This window comes from Procambarus clarkii, chromosome 3 (assembly GCF_040958095.1).
Source record: "Procambarus clarkii isolate CNS0578487 chromosome 3, FALCON_Pclarkii_2.0, whole genome shotgun sequence".
NCBI lineage: Eukaryota > Metazoa > Arthropoda > Malacostraca > Decapoda > Cambaridae > Procambarus > Procambarus clarkii.
Window position 1 is genome coordinate 33192489 of NC_091152.1, and position 12339 is coordinate 33204827.

Genomic DNA, 12339 nt, shown 5'->3' on the forward strand with positions numbered 1-12339 from the left:
AATTTACAGGGTGGACAAAGATAAATTATTTAGCACGGGTGGAACACGAACAAGGGAACACAGGTGGAAACTTAGTACCCAGATGAGCCACAGAGACATTAGAAAGAATTTTCCCAGTTTTTTTTTTACACCCCCACAACTCGCGCCCCACCCCCACAACCCGCCCTCCACGCCCACAACCCGCGCTCCACGCCCACAACCCGCGCTCCACCCCCACAACCCGCCCTCCACCCCCACAACCCGCCCTCCACCCCCACAACCCGCCCTCCACCCCCACAACCCGCCCTCCACCCCCACAACCCGCGCTCCACCCCCACAACCCGCGCTCCACCCCCACAACCCGCGCTCCACCCCCACAACCCGCGCTCCACCCCCACAACCCGCGCTCCACCCCCACAACACCCGCTCCACCCCCACAACCCGCGCTCCACCCCCACAACCCGCGCTCCACCCCCACAACCCGCGCTCCACCACCACAATCCGCGCTCCACCCCCACAACTTGCGCTCCACGCCCACAACACCCGCTCCACCCCCACAACCCGCGCTCCACCCCCACAACCCGCGCTCCACCCCCACAACCCGCGCTCCACCCCCACAACCCGCGCTCCACCACCACAATCCGCGCTCCACCCCCACAACCCGCGCTCCACGCCCACAACACCCGCTCCACCCCCACAACCCGCGCTCCACCCCCACAACCCGCGCTCCACCCCCACAACCCGCGCTCCACCCCCACAACCCGCGCTCCACCCCCACAACCCGCGCTCCACGCCCACAACCCGCGCTCCACCCCCACAACCCGCGCTCCACCCCCACAACCCGCGCTCCACCCCCACAACCCGCGCTCCACGCCCACAACCCGCGCTCCACCCCCACAACCCGCGCTCCACCCCCACAACCCGCGCTCCACGCCCACAACCCCCGCTGCACGCCCACAACACTCCAGGCCCGCCCACAGATACAATGACAAGGCAAACATTAACTAGCATCACCTCACCCATACTGTTGGAGGTCATCTTCCTGGTGTGTGGTGGACGCCAGCATGGTGCGGGTGTTCCTGCAGGGGCGGTCAGCGGGAGTCCGGGCTACACTCCGTCCGCGTCGCCTGCACGCGTCACACTGACTGATCTCCCACTACCACGCTCCTCTCCTCCCACTACCACGCTCCTCTCCTCCCATTACCACGCTCTTATACTATATACAAAGATATTACAAATATACTCCCTATTTCTCTACATGTTTTGATGTCTGTGGGACATATAACAAATATTATGTTACAGAATATTGCAGAATTTTAATTTTAAAAAGTGTACTGCCGCGCACTCGTCGCTTCATTACAAACCCCTGCCATTTTTGGGCGTGAGGATGGACATAGGCGATATAAATTGTATTAATTTATATACAATATTTGCAACTGCAGTTGCTAGTAATTTGCAACTGAAGATGCTGGAGTTTATTGTAGCTTCGCGGTTGCTAGTAAGTTGCAGCTGCAGTTGCTAGTAAGTTTCAACTGTAGTTGCTAGTAAATTGCAACTACAGTTGCTAGAGTTTACAACTGCAAGTTGCAGCCTATGGTGTGCATGTGCAGGGATGCATGTTAAGTGATAATAATAACGAATATGATAGGCCTAAGCCAATGTAACAGAAATTGTAATGGCAATTAAATCTAAAGGATAAATCTTTATACAAAATATATACCAAAATTTACCTGAGGGCCGCTATAACACTCTAGTGGCCTCGACGACGACAGGAAGCCGGCGGCTTGTCAAAGGACCCCCGATTCGTCCTGATAATTTTGTCCAGCTGTATTTTAAAGTTCAGCAGAATCTTAACATTTGCAGCTTTGGCAGGTAGGCAGTTCCATGAGTTAATAGTCCTGTGGGTCATAAAGCATCACCTGTTCTCAGTCCTACACTGTGCCTTGTTGAGCTTGAAAGCATTTGAAGAAGAAATTATCTGGTTCAACAATTGCCAAATTTAAAAGAGAGTCCAGGAAGTTTTTTAGTTTAGCTCTTCTATTAAGCACCACATACCCATATTGTGGGCGGTAGTGGAAAGGGTTACAGAGGCATATAATGGGCTCAAGGACTGAATCCAACAATTCATTTAGCTACAATCTTGATGAGATAGTTACAAAATTCAATATACGTCGTCACATCATCAATGGGTTCGAGATCGACCAGAAGTAGAGTTTCTAAATTAGGGAACTGACATGTGGAGAGCTAATGTTATAATTTATATGTTTGTCCTGCACACCGCCCCCATCCAGTGGGCAGCGGTAGATAGGTTACAATCACTTAGTTTCTACCTACATTTAGCAAACTGAGGATATTTGGCTAAAATTTCTAGTAGAAGATCATTTTGAATGAAATATGTGAACATCTTTGAACACTTGTTGCAGAATTGTCTCTCAATTCACGTATCTTTTCGCACTCCATCACATAGTGACGGAGGGTTATTATTAAGTTAATAATTACTACATTATTTAGATACTATCGATAACATATATCGACGCTTTTACTGCTTATTTTCACGAGTATGGTGTAAAAGTACGGTTAAGTTTTTAACTTTCAGATGGCGTATGTAACATATCAAGGATCATCACCATATATTTTAGCACGTGTCAAACAGATAACACAAACTATGTTATGAAAACAATGCACACTTATAAATATATCCAAACAGTAAAGATACAGAATGAAACTCATGGTAGCACAACAAAAGAAAAATATTGCAAAGAATAAAGCAATTGTTGTTTCTTAGAGTTACCGGTTGATGCCCTTCTAGTCCCGAAATAAGTTTACCTCTTTTGCCTCAGCGCTCTGTCGCCGGTATCGCTAATTTTCTCATATATTTAACTCTGGTTTCCCTTCAAAACGCATAAATCTTTCGCCTTTTACTAAAGATTTCCGTGGAGGGGAATAACTCAATGAGTCTTAAATAATTTTTTCTTGGCCCATTAAATTGGGCCTTATTACCCTTAATATTAGTAGTTCAAAGTAATAATACTGGGGCTACTTCGTGGCTTGGACAAAATAGAGGAACCTGTTTGCAGGAGACTAAGCTGACTATCCCAAATATTATCCTAAAGCACAAACTGTAAATTATATAAATTTTCTCTCACCTGCCAAATAAGCAGTCAAATTAGAAGATTAAATAGCATAAATAAAAACCCACCTGAAATATCAGTTTCCTTGGAGCGAAAGGAAACCATTGGACCAACCAAGAGATCCTCCTGGTCCAAATAATTCACACTAAGTAACCTCATTTATCTTTACCAACAAGGTTTGAAAAGAAAAGTACCTTTCATAAATGGTTTCCTCACAGAAGCAAATGCAGTATTTGCAACTTTCACATAAATCTATACTAAAGATTATGTGGAGAGTGAGGTTTAGATTACATATTATAAGCACTATCTCTTATCTCACAAATGCACTCTACAATAGTTAGTTTAGTTCATTTGTTATGCACCCCATACCCATCGTGTGGGCGGTAGTGGAAAGGGTTACAGAGGCACATAATGGGCTCAGGGACTGAACCCCACAATTCATTTAGCTAAGCAAGTTACAATCTTGATGAGCTAGTTACAAAATTCAGTATAAGTCATCACATCATAAATGGGTTCGAGATCGACCACAAATTCAGTTTCTAAATTAAGCAACTGACATGTGTGGAGAGCTAGTGTCATAACTGATATGTTTGTCCTGCACACCGCCCCGCATCCAGTGGACAGCGGTGGATAGGTTACAATCACTTAGTTACTACCTACAGTTAGCAAACTGGGGATATTTGGCTAAAATTTCTGGTACTAGATTATTTTGAATTTTATTATTATTAACATCTTTATTGACAAAATTAATTACAATTTTGCCTAATCTGAGGATTTTGATAGTCTTATTAAAGTGAGGATAATGCTAGTATTCACTGTCACGCAGGACAGAGGGTCATACATAAGACAATAGGATCTAAACTGTAGGCTGAAGCACATATCATGGTTACAATCAATGTTTTAATGTATGGATATGTGAAAACAACTTACTACTATGCACTGCCACACAAGGGCAGGGATGGGTTCATAAGTGATGCAGCTTAGAAGTAATATAAATAAAAATTGTTCTTCATTCTTTATAATGGACAAGCAAATTTTGGGAAAATTGTTAGGGTGTCGTCCAGAACACCTGAGTCAATAAAATAGTTACACAGTTGGTGGTACAAGAGGCTAGGAGGTCTAAAGTCCTTTACGGTTTCACATTCATCAATATAGTGTTCTAGTGAATGCATTAAAGGTTTATCACAGAGTTAACAATCTGAGTATTCTGGTAGTGGTTCTGCCTCACTAACCTGCCAGATGTGTCTATAGCCAAGGCGAATTCGCGCAATGACTACATCACATTGCCTGGTTCGGTTACTGTGCTGACCCTACAAATACCTATTATTACAAAACTTGTCATAACTTTTAATACTGCAGCTTTCAGGTCTTTGGGCATTTCTTAGTTCTTCTAAATCTGAATTAATTTCTTTAATTTGTATGTTTCTAATAACTGCATTAGATAGTCCAAAGTCATAATCAATGTTTTCTTTCCTGCAAGCCTCATTGGCCAATCGATCTACAAAGTCATGTTTTCCAACCCCAACATGGGATGGGATCCACACAAATTTTATACAAGTTATTATCATTGGCAAAAATTACATTCCATTTAATATTACAAGCTACTTCCGACATACATTGTGATGGGTTATTTAAGAACTGCAGAGCACTTTTAGAGTCACAGAAAATAACGCCACCACCATTGAGCTTAAAAGAGGACACTCCTCAATTCTACAATATACCAAACTACTTAGCCATTCACAACTGTCGTCCTATACAAAGAGGTGGTGGTACTTCTCTTTACTACCACCATGCACTGACTTGCTTAAAAGTAATTAAATGTAATTACTTATGGAGAGTATATATATTTGCCTCTTTCAGAGTCAAGGGTAACGATGCTGTCTTGACTGTGGGAGCAGTCTACAGGGTTCCTAACACTGAAGTAAGCGGAGAGGTTATGTTGGTCCAGATGTGATCTAGAGTCGTGGCAGTACTATCAGTGATTCTAGTAGGTCTAGTGATTAAGGGTATGAGGAAGCTGACTGATCTCCCACTACCACGCTCCTCTCCTCCCACTACCACGCTCCTCTCCTCACATTACCACGCTCTTATACTATATACAAGGATATTACAAATATACTCCATAATTCTCTACATGCTTTTATGTCTGTGGGACATTTAACAAATATTATGTTATAGAATATTGCAGAATTTTAATTTTAAAAAGTGTACTGCCGCGCACTCGTCGCTTCATTACAAACCTCTGCCATTTTTGGGCGTGATGTGGACGGGGATTGGTCAAGTCGTCCACTGCAGTTTCGGATAATAACTTCGTTCACTGAGAATTTTATACATTCATTCCCTTTCGTTCGTATATGCGCTGGCTTGTGTTCGCTGCTGTTCTCGTCTGAATAAATACATGGCACTTGATCATCACAGGATGGACATAGGCGATATAAATTGTATTAATTTATATACAATATTTGCAACTGCAAGTTGCGTGGAAATTTGCAACTGCAGTTGCTAGTAATTTGCATCTGAAGATAGTTTTTTTAGTTTAGTTCATTTATTATGCACCCCATACCCAACTTGTGGGAGGTAGTGGAAAGGGTTACAGAGGCACATAATGGGCTCAGGGACTGAACCCCACAATTCATTTAGCTAAGCAAGTTACAATCTTGATGAGCTAGTTACAAAATTCAATATAAGTCGTCACATCAACAATGGGTTCGAGATCGACCTCAAGTACAGGTTCTAAATTAAGCAACTGACATATGTGGAGAGCTAGTGTCACAATTGATATGTTTGTCCTGCACACCGCCCCCCCCCCATCCAGTGGGCAGCGGTAGATAGGTTACAATCACTTAATTACTACCTACAGTTTGCAAACTGGGGATATTTGGCTAAAATTTCTGGTAGCAGATCATTTTGAATGACTGAAGATGCTGGAGTTTATTGCAGCTTCGCGGTTGCTAGTAAGTTGCAGCTGCAGTTGCTAGCAAGTTGCAGCTGTAGTTGCTAGTAAGTTTCAACTGTAGTTGTTAGTAAGTTGCAACTACAGTTGCTAGAGTTTACAACTGCAAGTTGCAGCCTATGGTGTGCATGTGCAGGGATACATGTTAAGTGATGATAATAACGAGTGTGATAGGCCTAAGCCAATGTAACAGAAATTGTAATGGCAATTAAATCTGAAGGATAAATCTTTATACAATAAATATATACCAAAATTTACCTGAGGGCCGCTATAACACTCTAGTGGCCTCGACGACGACAGGAAGCCGGCGGCTTGCCAAAGGACCAACGATTCGTCATGATAATTTTGTCCAGCTGTATTTTAAAGTTCAGCAGAATCTTAACATTTGCAGCTTTGGCAGGTAGGCAGTTCCATGAGTTAATAAACCTATGGGTCATAAAGCATGAATTAAGTTAATCATACTAATAAGTGCATCGTTAGTGCTTTTTTGGGGTCTGAAGCCATATTGACAAGAGCTAAGTATATTGTGTTTGGCTAGATAAGAGTAAAGCTGCTGGTAGATTAGTTTTTCAAATATTTTTGACAAGTTAGGCAGGATTGATATGGGTCTGTAGTTGTTAACATCTGTGAGATCACCACATTTGTGGACCGGGGTTACTCTCGTTTTTTTTAGAATATCTGGAAAGGTTTGGAGTTCAAGTGACTTGTTGAGGAGCAAAGCAATAGCAGGGACTAAAGATCTGGAGGCTTTTTTGTAAATTAAAGTTGGTATCTCCTCAAGGGCACTAGACTTGGTTTTAAGGGAAAGGATTATCTCATTAACGTCAGTGGAATTAGTAGGCTTTAGGTACAGTTAGTTTAGTTCATTTATTATGCACCCCATACCCATCTTGTTGGCGGTAGTGGAAAGGGTTACAGAGGCACATAATGGGCTCAGGGACTGAACCCCACAATTCATTTAGCTAAGCAAGTTACAATCTTGATGAGCTAGTTACAAAATTCAATATAAGTCGTCACATCAACAATGGGTTCGAGATCGACCTCAAGTACAGGTTCTAAATTAAGCAACTGACATATGTGGAGAGCTAGTGTCAAAATTTATATGTTTGTCCTGCACACCGCCCCCCCCCCATCCAGTGGGCAGCGGTGGATAGGTTACAATCACTTAGTTACTTCCTACAGTTAGCAAACTGGGGATATTTGACTAAAATTTCTGGTAGCAGATAATTTTGAATGAAATATTGACACATCGCTGGAACATTGGTTATAGAATTGTCTCTAAATTCACGTATCTTTTCGCACTCCATCACATAGTGACGGAGGATGTGCGAATAATTTTGTTGACACAGTTTACATTTGGTCAGGTCTACATCGGCAGATAATGAGAATTCCCAGAGATACTTGTAACCGAGTCTAAGCCGAGCAGCAGTAACATTTAGAAGTCTGCTGATTTTATTGAATGATCCATAGATGTGTGGCTCCTTTTGCATGATAGTATGATGATAGATGGAATTACTGGTATCAATTTCACTTTGCCTCAGATCTACAAGATCTTGTTGAAGTTCTCGGTGTACTGCTGCTCTCAGATTGCTCATTGACAATCCAAGGTTACACTCAACGGCTCCTTTAAAGGCAGATTCTTTGGCTAACTTATCAGCTCTATCATGCATTCGGAGCCCAACATGAGATGGAGACCACATGAAATGGACTCTGTTACCATCCTTAATAATTTTGTTGTATTTGTGTCTAGCTTCGGACACGAGCATGTTACAGTTATGTCTTAAAGAGTTGAGAGCATTTAAGGATGATAAGGAGTCACTTACAATTAATGTATCAAGTTTTGAGACTTGTACACATTTCAGTGCAAGGATCAAGGCAAATAGTTCAGTCTAAAGGGTAGAGGCCCAGTTGTTTATACGGACTCCCCAATCAAAGTATAGGCCATCGCCCATTGTCAGGACAACTGCACTTCCAGTTGCACCCGTGGTGCGGTGTAGGGAACCATCAGTGTATATAATTTGAGAGAGAGAATGCTCTGTGGACAGAGCATCAATATGGCTTAAGGCGTTGAGCTTTGCCTCAAGACGAAGCTTGGGCTGATCTCTAATTTGCTTCTTGGGTGGAAAGGGAGGGATTAAAACTGGAAAGGGTGTAACCTCCCACGGTGCAGGAAAGTGCCGTTGTTGTTTCTCTTGGTACAAATCATGAACCCCATACATTCTGAGTTGAGTTCCAGTTTTTGTTATCCATTTGGAACAATGCTGATCTTCCATAAAGAAATTCTGGAGGGCTTCTGTGCAAGGATTAGGATGAGTTAGCCTAAGCATTTTTATACCAATTTGACAGTTAATTTCAGTAACACGATCAACAACGCTCAGAATATTAAGTTCCTTTCTCATATTAAGTATCTTTGTGGTACGAGGGCACCCAAGGATTATCCTCAAGGCTTCGTTCTGCAATTTTTCAAGCCCTCCAAGCTTTCTTTCAGGCATCAAAACAAGCAGAGGTGCAGCATAATCCACTAAAGATCTGATGTATGCAAGGAACATCATTTTGACAATTCTGACATTGGCACCATAGCCTGAGTGATAACCTGCAACAGCCTTGAGAGCTCGGAGCCTCTCTTTATACTGACGACAGAGTCTGAATACAACAGGACCATACAGTGGCACCTCAAGGCCAAGGTATTTGAATCTGTTTACATAGTCAAGCTGGGAGCCATCAGACAGTTGCATCTTGCGAACAGCTCCTCCCTGCCTGGGTGGGCGCCGATTTAGTATCTTCGTTTTCTCTGCTGAGATAATTAAACCTAGGTCCTGACATGAGTCTAATACAGAGTTAAGAGTGTTCTGCGTGTTAGCATACCCAGTGGTGTGTATCATTATATCATCAGCATAGCTAATGATGTGGACGTTGGGTTTGCTCGGTATAGAGTTTAACAGCGTGTTTATTAAGATATTAAATAAGGTAGGACTGAGGACACCACCCTGCGGGGTACCTAGTTCAAAGTCTCTTGTTACACTCCTATGCCCCTGGAAAAATACAGATGACTTCCTGTTGGATAAGTAACCCCTGATCCAAGAAAGAAGCCGACCACCAATATACATTCTTGCAAGCTCACTCAAGATAACTTGTCTATTTGCAATATCAAGGCAGTCTTAAGATCTAGGAAGGTGGTATATGACTTTTCAGTGTGCAGGGTAAGAAAGGTGGTGATGCAATGATGCACACTCCTTCCATGCATGAAGCCATATATCTGGGGGGATAGCATGGTTCTTATTCTATTGAGGAGACGGTTTAGGACCATTCTCTCGAATGTTTTGCAAATGCAGCTAGTAAGGGAAATTGGGCGGAAAGCATTCTCTTGATTTGGCTTGGGAATTGGAATGATTATACTGTTGGTCCAAGAGTTAAGAAGCTCCCCAGTAACATAGCTCATATTATACAGCTCAAGCAGAGGATTCCTGGTACTAAAGGAAGTAGATGCAATATGTCATAAGTGATACCATCTTCACCGGGGGATGTGGCTTTGCCTTTGTTTAGGTACAGAGACTGTGGATAGTTACCTGTAAGACAGTCCTTAACATCAGTACTGGAAGATGGAATATCATTTGCGAGGGATGACCCAATGGAAGAGAAGAATCTATTGAACTCAATAGCAGAATCAGAGGCTGAAAGCTGACCATCGTTATTGGACAGGAGTGTTGGTTTGTTATTTAAAATCTTCTTCGAACCCAATATTTGTGATATTGTGCTCCAAGTTTTTTTAATGTTGCTCTTTATTTGGGTAAATTTATCTTCGTAGTATTAATTTTGGCTCTCCTAATTATTTTAGATAGCAATAACGAGTAATTCTTTGAGAATTCTTTGGAGACGGTTCCTAACCTATACTTCTTCTCAAGGTCATGTTTTTTATTAATGGATTTAAGTATTCCCTTTGTAAGCCAAGGATTGGTAAGCCTTTTGGTTGTGACTTGTTTCGTAAGCATAGGACAGTGGGTGTTATAAAGGCTAAGAGTTTTTTGAAGAAAAGATTGCACTGCTAGGTTGATGTCCCCTATGTTACCTAACTCGGACTCCCAGTTGATATTATCAGCAGCAGTTATAAAATTGCCTATAGCAGTTTCATTGTGCAGCCTAAAGCTTAACTCCCTTGTCTCTAGAGGTGGTTTGTTAATGTTAGTTAAGAGAAATGTGGGGTAATGGTCTGTAGTGCTACCGGTGATTATACCTGAAGTAAGCGGAGAGGTTATGTTTGTCTAGATGTGATCTAGAGTCGTGGCAGTACTATCAGTGATTCTAGTAGGTCTAGTGATTAAGGGTATGAGGAAGCTGACTGATCTCCCACTATCACGCTCCTCTCCTCCCACTACCTCGCTACAGTTTCCTCAACTGTATGAATTCCTGCTTCCTCATACCCTTAATCACTAGACCTACTAGAATCACTGACAGTACTGCCACGGCTCTTGATCACATCTGGACCAACATAACCTCTCCACTTACTTCAGGGATAATCATCGAGCACTGCGGACCATTACCCCACATTTCTCCTAACCAACATTAACAAACTACCTCTAGAGACAAGGGAGATAAGTTTTAGGCTGCACAATGAAACTGCTATAGGCAATTTTATAGCTGCTGCTGCTGCTAATATCAACTGGGAATCCGAATTAGGGAACACAGGGGACATCAACCTAGCAGTGCAATCATTTCTTCAAAAAACTCTCAGCCTTTATAACACCCACTGTCACAGGGCACCAACCCTCAGACCACAGTCACAGGGCACCAACCCTCAGACCACAGTCACAGGGCACCAAACCCTCAGACCACAGTCACAGGGCAACCAACCCCCAAGACACACAGTCACAGGGCACCAACCCGCCAAGACACACAGTCACAGGGCCCAACCCCCAAGACACACAGTCACAGGGCCACCAACCTCAGACCACAGTCACTAGGGCACCAACCTCAGACCACATTCACAGGGCACCAACCCCAAGACACACAGTCACAGGCACCAACCCTCAGACCACAGTCACAGGGCACCAACCCTCAGACCACATTCACAGGGCACCAACCCCCAAGACACACAGGTCACAGGGCACCAACCCCCAAGACACACAGTCACAGGGCACCAACCCCATGACACACAGTCACAGGGCACCAGTCCCCAAGACACACAGTCACAGGGCACCAACCCTCAGACCACAGTTACTGGGCACCAACCCCCAAGACACACAGTCACAGGGCACCAACCCCCAAGACACACAGTTACTGGGCACCAACCCCCAAGACACACAGTCACAGGGCACCAACCCCCAAGACACACAGTCACAGGGCACCAACCCCCAAGACACACAGTCACAGGGCACCAACCCCCAAGACACACAGTCACAGGGCACCAACCCCCAAGACACACAGTCACAGGGCACCAACCCCCAAGACACACAGTCACAGGGCACCAACCCCCAAGACACACAGTCACAGGGCACCAACCCCCAAGACACACAGTTACTGGGCACCAACCCCCAAGACACACAGTCACAGGGCACCAACCCCCAAGACACACAGTTACTGGGCACCAACCCCCAAGACACACAGTCACAGGGCACCAACCGCCAAGACTCACAGTCGAAGGGCACCAACCCCCAGACACACAGTCACAGGGCACCAACCCCCAAGACACACAGTACTGGGCACCAACCCCCAAGACACACAGTCACAGGCACCAACCCCAAGACACACAGTTACTGGGCACCAACCCCCAAGACACACAGTCACAGGGCACCAACCCCCAAGACACACAGTCACAGGGCACCAACCCCCAAGACACACAGTCACAGGGCACCAACCCCCAAGACACACAGTCACAGGGCACCAACCCCCAAGACACACAGTCACAGGGCACCAACCCCCAAGACACACAGTCACAGGGCACCAACCCCCAAGGACACACAGTCACAGGGCACCAACCCCCAAGACACACAGTTACTGGGCACCAACCCCCAAGACACACAGTCACAGGGCACCAACCCCAAGACACACAGTCACAGGGCACCAACCCCCAAGACACACAGTCCCTTATGAGGTATATACACAGAGAAGACGGGTGTATATATATACACATAAGCAGCGTACTCCGCTTGTTCTCTATACTATTCAAACCACTATTCATCCACTATTCGGGATGTCCTGGAGGTGTTTTGTGGTCCGGGTTGTCGGGGTGATGTTTTGCAGTTTTTGTTTTTGTATTTTCCGGGTTATTCACGGTGGGTG

The 12339-nt window shown here is 44.3% G+C and overlaps 1 non-coding gene across 1 annotated transcript; it reads left to right on the forward strand.

The window, feature by feature from the left end:
* The first annotated feature begins 2856 nt into the window (after positions 1 to 2856).
* On the forward strand, positions 2857 to 2973 carry LOC138369202 (U5 spliceosomal RNA). The gene has a single exon (XR_011229776.1). It is a non-coding gene; the product is annotated as a U5 spliceosomal RNA (small nuclear RNA).
* The last annotated feature ends 9366 nt before the right edge of the window (positions 2974 to 12339 follow it).